Source organism: Gadus morhua, chromosome 13 (assembly GCF_902167405.1).
Source record: "Gadus morhua chromosome 13, gadMor3.0, whole genome shotgun sequence".
Classification (NCBI taxonomy): domain Eukaryota; kingdom Metazoa; phylum Chordata; class Actinopteri; order Gadiformes; family Gadidae; genus Gadus; species Gadus morhua.
This window is the reverse complement of record NC_044060.1, coordinates 11,061,377-11,076,376: the sequence shown is the minus strand read 5'-3', so window position 1 is coordinate 11,076,376 and position 15,000 is coordinate 11,061,377. Positions and strand designations below refer to the sequence as shown.

Below are 15,000 nucleotides of genomic sequence, written 5' to 3'. Positions count from 1 at the left end.
CAATTTTTCACATGGCTGTCCTTTATTAGCAAGCCTCCAACTCACAGGACTCACTGGCACCCATCATGGAACTCTATATTACAAGCTATAAGCCTTGCTTTAGGAAACAAAACTAAAAACTAGTCACGTTTTAAGTATTCTTACAGCTCCCAAAATACCCATACAATCAAGTATATGTGCTGTTCCTGAATATGTGACATCACACTCATCTACTCCCCACTGGCAACCAAAGATATCCTTTGAGAGTCTGACAGTGAGTCTGGTGAGCCATGACTGGCTGTACCTGTGTGCTGGTCAGCCTCCACCCCATGCTAATAACCAGAGACAGACTGGGGCAGACCAGGGGCCAAGAGAGAGAGAGAGAGAGAGAGAGAGAGAGAGAGAGAGAGAGAGAGAGAGAGAGAGAGAGAGAGAGAGAGAGAGAGAGAGAGAGAGAGAGAGAGAGAGAGAGAGAGAGAGAGAGAGAGAGAGAGAGAGAGAGAGAGAGCGAGAGCAAGAGCAAGAGAGAGAGAGAGAGAGAGAGAGAGAGAGAGAGAGAGAGCGAGAGCAAGAGCAAGAGAGAGCGAGGGAGAGTGCGGGGGGTGGGGGGGGGTGCGACCTGGGGCTTTTTGGTGCTGGGTAAAATGTGAAGGTCATGTCACCGAGCATCACATCAGCCGGACCGCTGGTCTGGTGGAGTGCCTGCTTGTTTGTGTGTTGAGGTTTGTGTGTGTTCTTGCACTTGTGTGTATGTGTGTGTTACGTCTGTGTCTGTGAAGTTGGATGTGTGTATAGGGGGGGGTAGGTTCGGGTCTTGTGTTTTAATGTGTAATGGCACGCATGCATGTATATGTGTATGTGTGTGTGTGTGTGTGTGTGTGTGTGTGTGTGTGTGTGTGTGTGTGTGTGTGTGTGTGTGTGTGTGTGTGTGTGTGTGTGTGTGATAAATTGCAGGGACAAACATGATGTTTCTTTGTTTGGCTGCAATTGTTTGTGGAGTCCTTCGAAGGAGCAGCGACATAATAAGGCAAGTTTTTCAGGTTTCCACTTTCAAAACCCCAGCTCCCGAAAGAACGTTCCCCTTCCAGTCACGCTCCGTGAATACAAAAGTGTGCGAAGAAATCTGCCGCCGTAGTTATATTAAGTCTTCAAACACTGAATAATTCAGCGTTATTAAAAGCACCATTACAGCCACCACATAGGTCACGTCGCTTGTTTAGAATGAAGCAAGCGATCGCCCTGGAGGTACACCTCCCTTCCCCCCCCACCGCGGTGTCTGGGAGGCTGCGTCTGCTGAAGCCTCGAGAGCGGATCAGCACCCAGCCCCGGTGGTTTAGAAGGCATCCAAGGACACCCCTGTTCCACCCCACCGACTGCACCCCTGGCAGCGGCTTCACGCTGCTTAGCTTCTCGGCTAGCAGGTCCCCTTCTGCTACGTCTGGTGGCAGAGTGCGTGTGTTTTAATGTCTGTGAGACAAAGAGAGAGAGGGAGAGAGAGAGAGAGAGAGAGAGAGAGAGAGAGCGAGAGAGAGAGAGCGAGAGAGAGAGAGAGAGAGAGCGAGAGAGAGAGAACGAAAGAGAGAGAACGACGAACTGAGGAGATGGGGAAAGTCTTGGTTAATGTGACTCATAAATTCTCCAGGTTTTTGTTCGATAAAAAAAAGTTGCGTTTCTCTACGCTCTGCCACACTCACAGGTGTGTCTCCTCTGCAGTCAAACGAAGGAGGAGGAGGGGGGACGACACGGGCGAGACCACAGAACTCTTTCCAGTTCACAAGCGGAGACAGCTATGCTGCTGCACACTGGGTGACTCACCGCACACCGAAAGACTTCAGAGGAGCAGGCCCGGGAACACTCCCTTCGTCTGGGGAGAGAGCTCCCAGACTCCCTTCTCTGGTGCAGCCTACAGATTTTGTGTGTTTCAAAATTAGTTTCTGTGTTTTGATGAGGCTTTGGAGAAAGTGATATGAACGATCCATGTGTGGGCCAGATGTTAGATGGGAGTGGTTGTTGGTAAAGCCACTAAGTTTACCCAGATATTTAGACTATGAGGAGGGAAAAATGTGATCAAATAACCTCACTGATGGTGTTAAACAAAGTAATGAGCGGAAGGTGCATTGAAGAGCAATGTGTAAGGGCCCAATGCACAGACACACACACACACACACACACACACACACACACACACACACACACACACACACACACACACACACACACACACACACACACACACACACACACACACGCACACACACACACACACACACACACACACACACACACACACGCACACACACACACGTAGGCACGTGAAACTTTTCCTACAGAGGGAGAATGAGGTGGAAGGGCAGCCAGAAGCGTGGCGGGAGATGGAAGTACACGGTGTGTTTCTTTCTTATCTCAAGTGAGTTCACTTCCTCCTCTCAACACTGAAGACTACTCGTACACGTGTAGGGGCAAGACAAAACTCTCTTTAAGGCTCTTTGTTGGAATGATCCATACACACACACACACACACACACACACAGACAGGCTCCCGGCCTACAATTCAAATTCCATGGCTGTGAATCAAAGTCTATTTCACACACAGCTGGCGGCTTCTGCGATACAACATAGCCTCGTGGTGCTGCTAGCCAATCGGGGCAATTTTAGCGACGCTAGCCAGCATGTCACTGTGAATATAAGGCGAGATGGGGGGGGTCGGCCGTGCATGGAGGGGAAAGCCTAAGCAGTGGATGTTTGCCTTGCAGGGCTCGCTGGTTGGACACACGTATTCACACATTAGTGTTGAGAGTGGGGACCCTCCATTGGCTGATCATGTGGGGACCCTCCATGGGCTGAACACGTGGGGACCTATGTACATGGGCCGACTGTGAAGGGACCTCCATGGGCTGAGAATGTGGGGCCCCCCCGGTGGGGTGACCCACGGGGACCTCTATAGGCTGACCATGTGTCAGCCAGTGGAGAGACATGCCGGTTGATTCAGGATGTGCAGAAAGTGGACACAAAGAGATACATCTATATGTTGCACACTCACCATCACAAACACACACACACACACACACACACACACACACACACACACACACACACACACACACACACACACACACACACATGCATTCAGACAGAAATAATGACACACATACACACACAATTACACAAACACAAGGACAAGGACAGAAACACATACGCACAACACACACACACACACAGACACACACACATGCACACACAAAATCACACACACACGTTCACACACACTATAATGTGCCTTGATCACATTATGGATGGCTGAGTGAGCTGTTGTATAGAACGGTGATTAGAACAGTGGTGGCCGTGTGTGAAAGGAGACAGATTACTCACGGTCTGTTCACAGGCTCTTATAATGCAGCACATCAACACTCCTTCAGAGGAACACGAGGAATATACAAACAAACAAAGACCTGCTGAGAAACTATTGGAGATACCAGCAGATACAGTAATAACAGTAAGTTTAGCATTGTATAGACCAAAAATTGTACTAACTTACAATGGTTCAGGTATATTAAATGATCATCTGAAACCGACATATTTCTAACCATTGCATTTTACGTGATGCCGCAGCTTTTCAGTAGCCTGTCATGAATGACAGGCTACTGTCCTGAATCGCGTGCACACACATTATTTTGAAAAGAAGCATAGAAAAATAAAATTGTCTGACCAAGGTCCCTCCAAGAAATAAAACAGCTGGAGCAGGAAGGTTGAATGGAAGCAGAGACCTTCAAGTGCATCGCGGCGCATCGCACTCTCTCATCACACACAAACTCTGGGACAACAGGATGTGAACCCTGCCCTACAAAAGCGCTCTTCACAAAAAGACAGGAAGACAGATAGTAGAAAGAAAGACAAAGATAGACAGACATCAGACATATATATAAATATATATATGTATATGTAGACATAGAGAGATATATATTTAGACAGAGGGAAAGACATAGGCGGATAGGCAGACAGATAGACAGAAAGACTGAGAGAGAGGTAGCCGGACAGAAATATAGAAAGTCTGACAGATAGATAAATATTTCGCTGGACAAACAGATAGACATAGGAGACAACGATATGAAAAATATACAGAGACAGACAGACAGACAGACAGAGACTGACTGACATACAGAGAGACAGACAGTCCGAGATAGAGAGTCAGACAGACAGACAGACAAATTGATAAGCGGCTCTGAGCGTGGCTGGAGAGGCGGGAGGGGAGCGTTCAGGTGCAGGAAGGCGTCACGGCAGCGTGTTTATTAACGCTGCGCGCCGGGGTACTAATGAACCGTGAAATGAGTGTCTCACACACAACAGAACAGACATGCCAGGTACATGCTGTATACAGTGGGAGAGAGAGAAGGACGGGGAGGGAAGTAGAGAGAGAGGGAGGGAGAGAGAGAGAGAGAGAGAGAGAGAGAGAGAGAGAGAGAGAGAGAGAGAGAGAGAGAGAGAGAGAGAGAGAGAGAGAGAGAGAGAGAGAGAGAGAGAGAGAGGAGAGTAGTGCATCCTGTTTTACGCCGCGAAACACACACATATAAACATACCGATAAAAATATAATCCATTTCATGGGCTGCTGGCGGTGGCGGGCGAACAGAATGCCAAGGCATCTGCACAACAGCTTGTTGTGAGACGCAGTTCACTCGCTCCTGTGAAGAACAGGAACACACTCTGCTCGCTACTTCAGTCAGAGCCATCCTTAAAACTGGAACATACAATATTTCGGGATGTACTTCGAAAAACCCATGTCACCAAGTCAGGCAATTACAGGTGCATATGTTTTCCCAAACACACATTGCTCGCATCATGGCGGCTGGATTACTCGATGGCAACAATATGGCCTTCGCCAACAAGTGTTATATGATGGGATATTGTCATATGATGATTCGTGGTTGACAGTTTCACCGCCATTATACATAATTACACACATAACACACTGTGCAGAGATGTATCTTTCACTTCTCTAAATGTGACCTATCTGAAGAAGGATTCTGCGTTGTGGTGCAGTGGTTAGACTAATACTGAGCCAGAGGGTTGAGAGTGTTGTTTCAGACAGCAGCTTGTTGCTTGTTGTCCATCAACTGTGTATTACGAGTTGAAGGTGTGTGTGTGCGTGTGTTTGTGCTTGTGTGTGTGTGTGCTTGTGTGTGTGTGTGTGTGTGTGTGTGTGTGTGTGTGTGTGTGTGTGCGTGTGTGTGTGTGATAGAGAGAGCGAGCCGACAGACCACCCACATGAGCATGGAGTGTAATGCTGCCATCTATTGGTGGGATTGGATGCCTGGAAGAGTGTGTCAACATGCGGTTCACTCAGTCCAACACGCACGCGCACACGCATTTACACACACACACACACACACACACACGCACACACACACACACACACACACACACACACGCATGTATATTTATTCAAACTATCAAACCCCCACACACACCCCCACACATACGTTCAAGTGCTTTCAGGTATACGTTTTTGCTGCCACCTTCCATCTTCCATCCCTTCTCTCCTCCTGAAACAAGTGGCTGACCACGTCAGACCCCCGCTGCCCCTAGTGCCAGACCCAGTTTACCTCTGCACCCTGACCCCATGGTGGTCCCTGCTGTCAGGGGGGAACGGAGAGACCGACGGAGGTCCCTCCACACAGACACTCTCTCTCTCTCCCACACACACACACACACACACACACACACACACACACACACACACACACACACACACACACACACACACACACACACACACTTCAACACGCCTCTCATCCCACTCCATACTTAATTTTGAAATGGATTGATTTTGACGGATTTCTAACTACATCCTTTCATTCACATGTTAATGCGGTCCGACGGTTCTGCAGCCGGTTAACACAAACTGTTAAAATGGAAATGTTAATGGGACAGATGGATATAATTATATAACTGGTGCTAACTTGAGGAAGTTATTTTGTGAGGTTATAAAAGGATATTTACGTCGGTTCCTCTGAAGCCTTTCGCCAAATTCCCGCAGAGGAAATTAAGGATATTTGGAGATGAGCGTTGAATTGCCACTAGGGAAGTCTATATGAGCAGAGAACATGAACACATATGACTGACAACACACCCACACACCTCCACACACACTCAAACACACACGCCTCACAAACACGCACCCATCACACACACACACACACACACACACACACACACACACACACACACACACACACACACACACACACACACACACACACACAGGTTATCACCAACACCTGAGGCGTCCCCAAGTCTAAGGTGTACAAAGTAGACATACCACGTTGATCTAAACTACTATTAGAAATGAGAGAAAAGGCTGAGAGACTTTAAACCATGAGCCGTTTTATTCAAAGTATGGGAGTTTTGTGTTTGAATAAATGTATCGCCTTCTTAACAAATCGTTTTTGTCACCATGGTTATCTGACATGCTGACAGGAAGTCGTTCAACGCTGGCAAAGTAGCAAGTAAATGACAGCCTGTATAGAAATGGAAAAAAGGGAATGTTTCAACACTGATAAAGTAAAATAATCAAAAGCACAGATTAATCGTACGAGTTACTGTGTGAGTGTGCACTGCGTAAATGGGACTTATAGTTCAGTCAGCTGATCTCCCGTCGCACCTCGTATGGCATCGTATTCACATAGTGTTCATTAAAAACCCGGTCATTTCCAAATCAAACATCCGTCTCAGGTGTTTAATACGCGTATTATGTGACTCTCACCACGAGCACCTCCTGCGATTACGCTTCCTATTGAATCATCCGCAGTTGTCTTAAGACACTGACCTAACGCCAACAAAAGAGCTGTCAATCAAAGTGGCCGGCTGTTTACACAGCGCAGGCTCGCTGTGATTAAGAAGAGACAAGGGAGGAGGAGGGGGGGTTGGGGGTCATTCAGTGGTACTGGCAGAAGCTCTCCTCTCTTTGTGCGACGGACAAAAGCGGACGCCGGCGAGATAGAGATCATTACACAAGCGGCGGGCCGGCCTTTCTTTAGTCCGCTGTTTTGTGTATAAGAGGAAAGAAGAAGGGAAAAAAATGGAGGGAGCGAGACGCAGGGGAAAATGAAATGAATAAAAATAGAGGAAAATGTTTTATTTTTTTCAAGGAAAGTCTTTGTTATAGCATCTGTCTGTCTTGTTGGACGGGTATCTCTCAACTCAAAACAACATATATTTCATCTTTGGCAGTGGGAGAGGTCTGTGTGTGTGTGTGTGTGTGTGTGTGTTTGGGGGGGGGGGGGGGGGGGAGTTAGGAGGTTAAGCATTACATTTAGTTGGTGTGTGTTTTTAAGTAAGATTGAAGTTCTGTTGCCGTTGGTAAGACTAGTAGGATTCTATGACGAATGGCATTGAATCTCTTGCATGAAGGCCAGAGGCTTTTATTGTCCTGAACTATATAGCTTGCTGCCATGTGTATTGTAGCCACGTGTACATGTCTCTGCATACCTGTACACCTCCTTGAGCATGAGGCCTAGCCCCTACCTGCTTTGCAATGACATCAATGTATTCCATCTAGTGCTACTTCTTAAGCAGACGGTGTATTCCAAAGCAATGTACAGTGATTCATCTGAGATTATCAGGTAGGGTTTAGGGCGTATTGCTCAAGGATGCTGACAGGTAGAATACGGACATTGTAGGGCGTATTGCTCAAGGATGCTTACTGGTAGACTACGGACATTGGGGTTTGAACCAAGAACCTTTAAGCTGGGAGTCAGACATCCTAGCCACTAGACTATGTTGCCATCTATTCGCAGTAAATAGTGTATACATTTTAGTTACTTGATAGCAAAAGCGAACCATGGCGTGTGACGCCTCTCCACCACATTAACACCATTCAGCTTTACCAGGAACCAGGATTGCAAATTGCAACAGGGGGGTCTCAGGGGGGCAAGACTCCTTGTTTGACACTAGTGGCCTCCTGAAAGTCTCAACGGCTAAATTCTGGCAGTTCTCTGAAAAAAATAGAAAATTGTGATTATTTGTCACTTGCAAATGTCACAAAAAAGTATTTTAAAAGCTTATTATGTCTGGTATACCTCAAATGGTCCCAATTTGCACTTATAAGTGTCTGAGAAACGTCCCCCTTTCTCGGTCGAGGCCATGATCACCCACTGCTGCACAGACGGAGCTCGACAAACCAACACACCTGTTTACCGATGTCTCTTCCTCACAGTGCCTTTTCCGATGCACTTCGACGTCACCAAAATAACTTAACTTGAGTTCTGAGCAGAGTAGAGCGTTCACAAACTTGGCGGCGGAGACTGGCAAAACATAGGAATTTACATCTGTTTTATCTTAAAGATGGACATAATTCACTAACATTGACAATGACAGGGACAATCTTCAAGCTTGCACCCAGCGGGTGGTCAAAAAAATCCACTCCCTTGGAAGTGGCCAGCTCAGTCGCCGGTCTGTAAGGCTTCAGCATCACTCTGGAGCACCCTGTCTGCCACCCGGTATTTCGAACTCTGCCGAAAACCGAAAACCCATCCTTCTACTACAAAACCATGGGAATCAGCAGAGGGAAAAAAACACCTGTTCCCCAGCTCCCACCTCTTACCATAAATTCCGTTGCAATATCACAGTATCGTAATATCACACCTAAGCCCGGTGCCGATAACCCTGTAGAAATCCCTGTCTCTTTCCCGTAGAGCCGCTCTCAAATCCCATGCACTGCATGCGCTGCACTTGCATGAAAGAGCCAAAGTGATGTGGAATCCGTGTTAGCCCCCTAGTGCCGACACCAGAGAAGATTCCAGACTCTGAACACAAAATAACGAGGTATTAAAGCGATGCTGCAGAGGGGAGGGGGGGGGCAGGGGACTGTGAGGAATGCAGAAGCGACCGAGGAAGGATAACAGGAGGGAAAGGACAAATGTTCCTGGGGAAAGAGGGTGCAAGGAAAGGAAGGGAGGGAAGGAGGGAGCAGATAAGACCTTTGGGCTTATTCCCGTTACTAGGGGAACGGGATTAGGTAACGTGCACAGCCTCGGTGTGGCGAGGGTGCACGCGTGTTTGTGTTTGTGAATTTGTGCGTGCATGATGAGTTCACGCACACACTCGTGAGGATATCGACATGCGTCAGCTGGAGTCTACATACAAGCAAACGCGCACTTACACACACACTCGCACACAAACAAAAGGCTTGGGTTAAGGAGCTGTAATGGCTTTAGAGGATGTCAGATCTTTTATCCACCAGTGTATAATAAAGCATAGAAAAGGGGGGCTATCTTCTTCCAGCCGCTTCCAGGGGTCTCAACGGTCTGCCTTCTCCCGCTCTCTCCCTCTCTCTCTGCTGCATGGCCCTGATAACCTTGCCCCCCCCCCCCCTACCACCACCCCTCTTTCTCCGTCTTATTTGTTCTCTTCCACCAAGTATTTCCTTCATTTAACCCCCCTAGACCCAGACCCCCTGCAGCCCCCCACCTCCTCCCACCCCACGCCAACCGCGCGTGCACGCTGTCCGGGCCAGTTCGGTCCCCCCCCCCCCGCCCGTTGCCAGTGGGTCGGCTGATGGTCATGTGCAGTGGTGGGCTTTCTGACCTTCTGCTCCGGTGCCTACTGGAGCAGCACCACCTCGTTCCCCCTCACCAGCCCCCCACACTCCTCTGCAGCCCAGAGAGCAGAGTATACCACTCTCAAGACCCGCTTCACCCCCAGGCTGAACACCCCCCCCCCCCGCACCAAATCCGACCCTCCCTAACCCCCCCATTTCCACGCCACAGCTCTAGCCTCCGGGCGTTTGTCTCTCTCTGTGTCTCAGTCCATTGGTCAGTCTGCTTGTCTCTCCCTGGATGCAAGTCTACCTCTCTCTTTCTGCTGGTCTGTGTCTCTCTCTCTCGGTGAGCCTGTCTCTGTCTGTCTTTGATTGGCTTGAGATTAAGAAACTTGACCTTCTTAACAACAAATGTGTGAATAGTATAACATTATTAGCAACAGAATGCCATGGATTGTTAGCTTAGCCAAGGAGCCGAACATGAGTGGCAGGATAAAGGTAGGCTCATTTCTGTGTTTTTGGTTGCTGTAGAGGTAACTGCAAATGATGAACTAAAGCGTAATAAGTCAGGTAGCTATGTATTTCTTTTTACATTTTGGTAAATGGGGAAAGAAATGACTTTGATATAACTAAAATAAAAAATGTAGTTCAGGTTGTTACCATAGAAACAACATGTAATCATGTACCATGGAAATAACTAACAAGTTGGCAATGGATTTAAAGGTTAGAGTTAATATTCTCACCATGATGTCACCAACAGGGCAAAGACCAATTTCGGTATTGCATGTGAAACATATATTGTGTATGCCTTTTTACTAGTTTCCTTTCTTTGGAACGATTAAAAGCTTATTACAGCAGCATAGGATCCATTTTTGCATTACGTAGTGATCTACGTAGCGAGTCCTCAAGGACACTGTGGGAGGGGGGGGGGGCAGGTGCCTTGTAAATGACAGCAATTAAAAACCTTGGTAATTGAGTGCCCACTTCTTGACTCTCTCCCGCTCTGCAATTTCTTATCCCTCTTCCCTCCACAGCTGTCTGCTGTCGTCCCATTGGTTCAGGGAGACGGGTGGGGGCGGGTCTAATTTAATTAATCGATGAAGCTGGCTGCATCTTGCATTAGCATGGTTTAATAAAAGGCAAATCAATTAGCGAAAGAGCCTTCTCCGCCTCTTTATGCAGAGCAGGATTGGGAGTGTCATTGACAGAGCCTTGCACTCTGATTAGGCTCATTGTCACCATCTCACATACTGGCTGGTGCCAAGTCACTGCAGCGGGAAGCGATCAAGTGGAGGAAAAACAAGATTCAAAGCCCAAAAGTGTGTGAGGCTGCAGAAGAACTGTCAATGCATCTGACTACAAATATTGCCAAATACCCGGTCATTGAATGGTGAATGTGGAAACTGAGGTCAATGTAACTGAAGTTATTTTCATACCCCATGTCTGGTAACAACAGAGCGAGGACACTTAAGGTAACAAACTGCTATCCTTGTTCTTTTACACCCCAGCCTCACAGACGACACTCGCCTTAACGGCTTTTGCACTATCTCTCAAATACTACACTGAGACGCCGATGCGATGGCGGCTTTAGCAGCCATACAAAGGAAATCCATTGCTAAAAATCATCGGCCTGCGAGCAGAGAAAAACAAGCCAATTACATTGGCCGTGGAGTAAGAATTAACGCCCACTGAAATGCGCTTGAACGCGACACCCCGCTGCTTTTATGCCCATGCTCTACCACCTGCGCTCACGCGGGTCCAGTAATTGCCACGGACACGAAATCAATGGCGGCGCGTCGTGAGGCGCGAGCAGTCATTTTCTGACCTTGCATCTTACAGCTGTCGCTCTTCCCCCCAATCAAAGGCGAGTTGGTTGCCACGGTAACCTCAATCCCAAGCCTTTTCGTGGTAATGGGGCCAGGGAAGAAAATGCAGCGATGTTGTGTGGGGGAAATTAAGTTGCAAGAGCAAAGCGTAGCAGCTGAACATTTCATATCTATATATATATATATATATATCTATGAACATACATTGATTCTCTTTAAGCGTTACAAGCAGAAGAAATGCATGTGCTGCAGAGTTTCAGCCGTCACTCGTTCGGTGATACTCCTTTCCTCGTGTCTTTGAGAGCAAGTTGGACAAAATTCTCTTTTCGAGCCTTTGTTCATTTCATTCAACCATCACCTAACCCCAGCAAAAACAGCATACTAATCTAGGTTTCCCTGTTACTTCCCCTCCCATTGTGACCCCTCATCCAATATATTGGCAAAATATCCCTGATGTTTATGTAATTCTACCATTTTAATTAAAAGACGGTGGTGGTGGTGGGTTTCTAATAAAAAGCCAAATGGCAGATACCAAAGACTGGGCTTTTTTTGCAGGGCATGTTTAATCACAGCACTATTGAATGGAAGGGCGAAGGCAATAACACAGTGAATAGATGCTGGTATTTGTGAAGAAATGTCAAAGAGACAGAGGAGATATGAAAGGGATGGTGTTCCGTTATAGCCATAGCCACTCATATGAGGAAGGTTCTCTTGGATACTGTATGACATATGTGCTGTGTGACTCCACTAGGCCTTTTGCTGCTGCGGAGGTGGGGGTGCGGTGTGTGTGTGTAGCAAAGAGACTCCGACCTGCGTGTGCAGTACAGATTGATGTGTGTACGCCCAGCACCAAAATAGAAGCATACAGACATACACACACATATGTGCAAACAAACTTCAGATTTTACTAGCAATAGTGGTGGTCAGCTTTCCAACCCAATGTCTCGTCTTCCACGCGGGCAGATTTGACCAGGCATATGGGGGCGTGGCAGGAGTACGTCTACGTAGATGTTTCCCGGAAATGTGAACAAGTGAATCGCAATCGTTGTCCCGAGTGTTTAGCGCTCTGCACAGCCACCCCAGACTGTCACCAGGGAATACGTCGAAATGCATGTACGTCATTATTTGACACTTTAGTATGGTAAAACATGACTATCAATCAACAACGTTTATAGGTCATAAAAGTCGAAAAAGCATAATAAGGTCCCCTTTAAGCATCCTAGAGCAAGATGCATAACCCTGCTCCTTATGGCATCTATCGATACTGGGGTTATTGAGGTTAACATGCCTGTTAATATAATAAAATGTACCATTTGGGGTAGTGATGTGGCCGTGGCGAAGCAGTTTGCTTACCCTCACCCTCATCACAGTTACTAACAGTGATGCGATATTAGTTACTAGTTAGTTAATCTTTAATGCGAGTGAAGTTACTGAAATGAAAATAGTCATCCGCAGTACGTTGAGCATATTGTTTTGCCGTTGTCAAGGTAACACCGGGTAGATTAGTTGCATTTGAACGTTGTTATCGTTATATTTGTAGCACATAAACGTGTTCAAAAGCAGAGTTGTCCGGTTATTGAAAAGATAATGCACATCCTTCGAACATTATTGACCAATCTGGATCAAGTAATTTCCAACGCTGGGGTATAAGGTAATATAATAGGCTCCTGAGAGGCCGACGCCCACTGCATCTGTTTTTTTTATTTATCTCTCAGGCTTCAATGCTGTAATGTCTGCTGTAGCAGGCGGCTGCTTTTGCTCAATAAGTGTAGACGTGCTGGTCAGGGGCTCAGTGAGTCGGTGAGTGGTTGGTGGCGTACGGTGTGCGTAGTACGGTCGATGGAGGAGCGGTTAGACCTTGATCAATAGATCCTTTTCCCCAGTTATCAACGACTTCACGCATGCTGAATACCGCACTGACTGACAGTCATACATTTAAGTGTGTGTGATTGTATTTAGTGTTGGTGGGTTTTCTTTAGTATACGGCCATTATTATTCTGTGTGCGGCTGCTGCGGCACATGTGTGTGTGTGCCTGTGTGTGTGTGCGAAAGTCCTATATATGCATTTGTATGAGTGTGTGATAACAAGCCGCTGTCATTCCGAGGGTGGCCAAGCGTGTCTTTATTTAAGTGGAAATGCAGGTGCCCTGACAGACTGACACACACACACAAACAACACACACACACACGCTCAAACACACACACACACACATGCGCGCAGGCGAGGGGTTAAGTGTGTGTGAGTATTGAATTGAGCTGCGTGCTGTAAGTCTGCGAGCTGACCCTCAGGGTTATCTGGAAGGTTCCTCCGCACCTTGCTGCAGAAGCCAACCTCTCGTCGTCGCCATGGCAACACAGGCTGCGAAGACAATAGGTGCCCGTTCCGGGGTGGTTGTTTGTGTGCGTGAGTATCGTCGTACACGCACACAGACACACGCACACAAAGGACGACAAACTGATAAAGGTAATAAAGATAAAAATAAATGTAAATTGATTGAAGAATGCCCGCACAAAGACAAACAAACACGCGCACGAAAGAAAGAAGAACCTGAGTCAAGTTTGAGTGGATCCTTCCTGTCCTGCAGGTGTGGCGTCTGTGCTGCTCTCTATTTCCTCTGCATCTTAACGGAATCATGAGACAGACCAGCCGTGAAGCAGAACACCATGAGGAAGACCAGCCATGATGAGGACCACCATGAGACACAGCAGTCATAATGAGGACCACCATGAGAATGACCAGTCATGAGATAGACCAGCCATGATGAGGACCACCATGAGACAGACCAGCCATGATGAGAACCACCATGAGACAGACCAGTCATGATGAGGACCACCATGAGACAGACCAGCCATGATGAGGACCACCATGAGACAGAACAGCCATGATGAGTACCACCATGAGACAGACCAGCCATGATGAGGACCACCATGAGACAGACCAGCCATGGTGAGGACCACCATGAGACAGAACAGCCATGATGAGGACCACCATGAGACAGACCAGTCATGAGATAGACCAGTCATAATGATGACCACCATGAGGATGACCAGTCATGAGATAGACCAGTCATAATGAGGACCACCATGAGACAGACCAGTCATGAGATAGACCAGTCATAATGAGGACCACCATGAGAATGCCCAGTCATGAGATAGACCAGTCATAATGAGGACCACCATGAGACAGACCAGTCATGAGATAGACCAGTCATAATGAGGACCACCATGAGATAGACCAGTCATGAGGCAGACCACAATCCACTCCACACACATTACATTTACAAAAGGGACACAGGCACACGCACACAAAAACAAATAAATTGCATATCCAGGGGGACACACATTTATTCATGCACACAGACACACACCTAAAAACATGCACAGGGACACACACACACAAATACGCACACATTGCTAATGCACAGTGACACACCAAATCCAAAAAACACATATACACATTCATTTACACAGAACGACACAGACGTTCATACACACAGGAAGAAGAAGAAAAGAACACACGCAATCTGCAGCCTCATCTCCAGCGGCTCACTGGGATTTATTTGTTGATGGCAGGCGTGTGCTGTCGCAACACCCCAGAGAATCAACACATCAGACCCTCTGGAGTGGCTAGCGCTACCGCTAAGCTAATACACTCCAGACAG

General features: G+C 47.3%; 1 protein-coding gene across 2 annotated transcripts in view; it reads right to left on the bottom strand.

The window, feature by feature from the left end:
* Positions 1-14,861: 14,861 nt before the first annotated feature.
* chchd6b (coiled-coil-helix-coiled-coil-helix domain containing 6b) overlaps positions 14,862-15,000 on the bottom strand; it is a 54,401-nt gene continuing 54,262 nt past the window's right edge. For both annotated transcript variants that reach the window (XM_030374736.1, XM_030374737.1), the window contains one exon: positions 14,862-15,000. This exon is cut by the window's right edge and continues 301 nt beyond it. The gene's annotated coding sequence lies outside the window, so the exon portion shown is untranslated.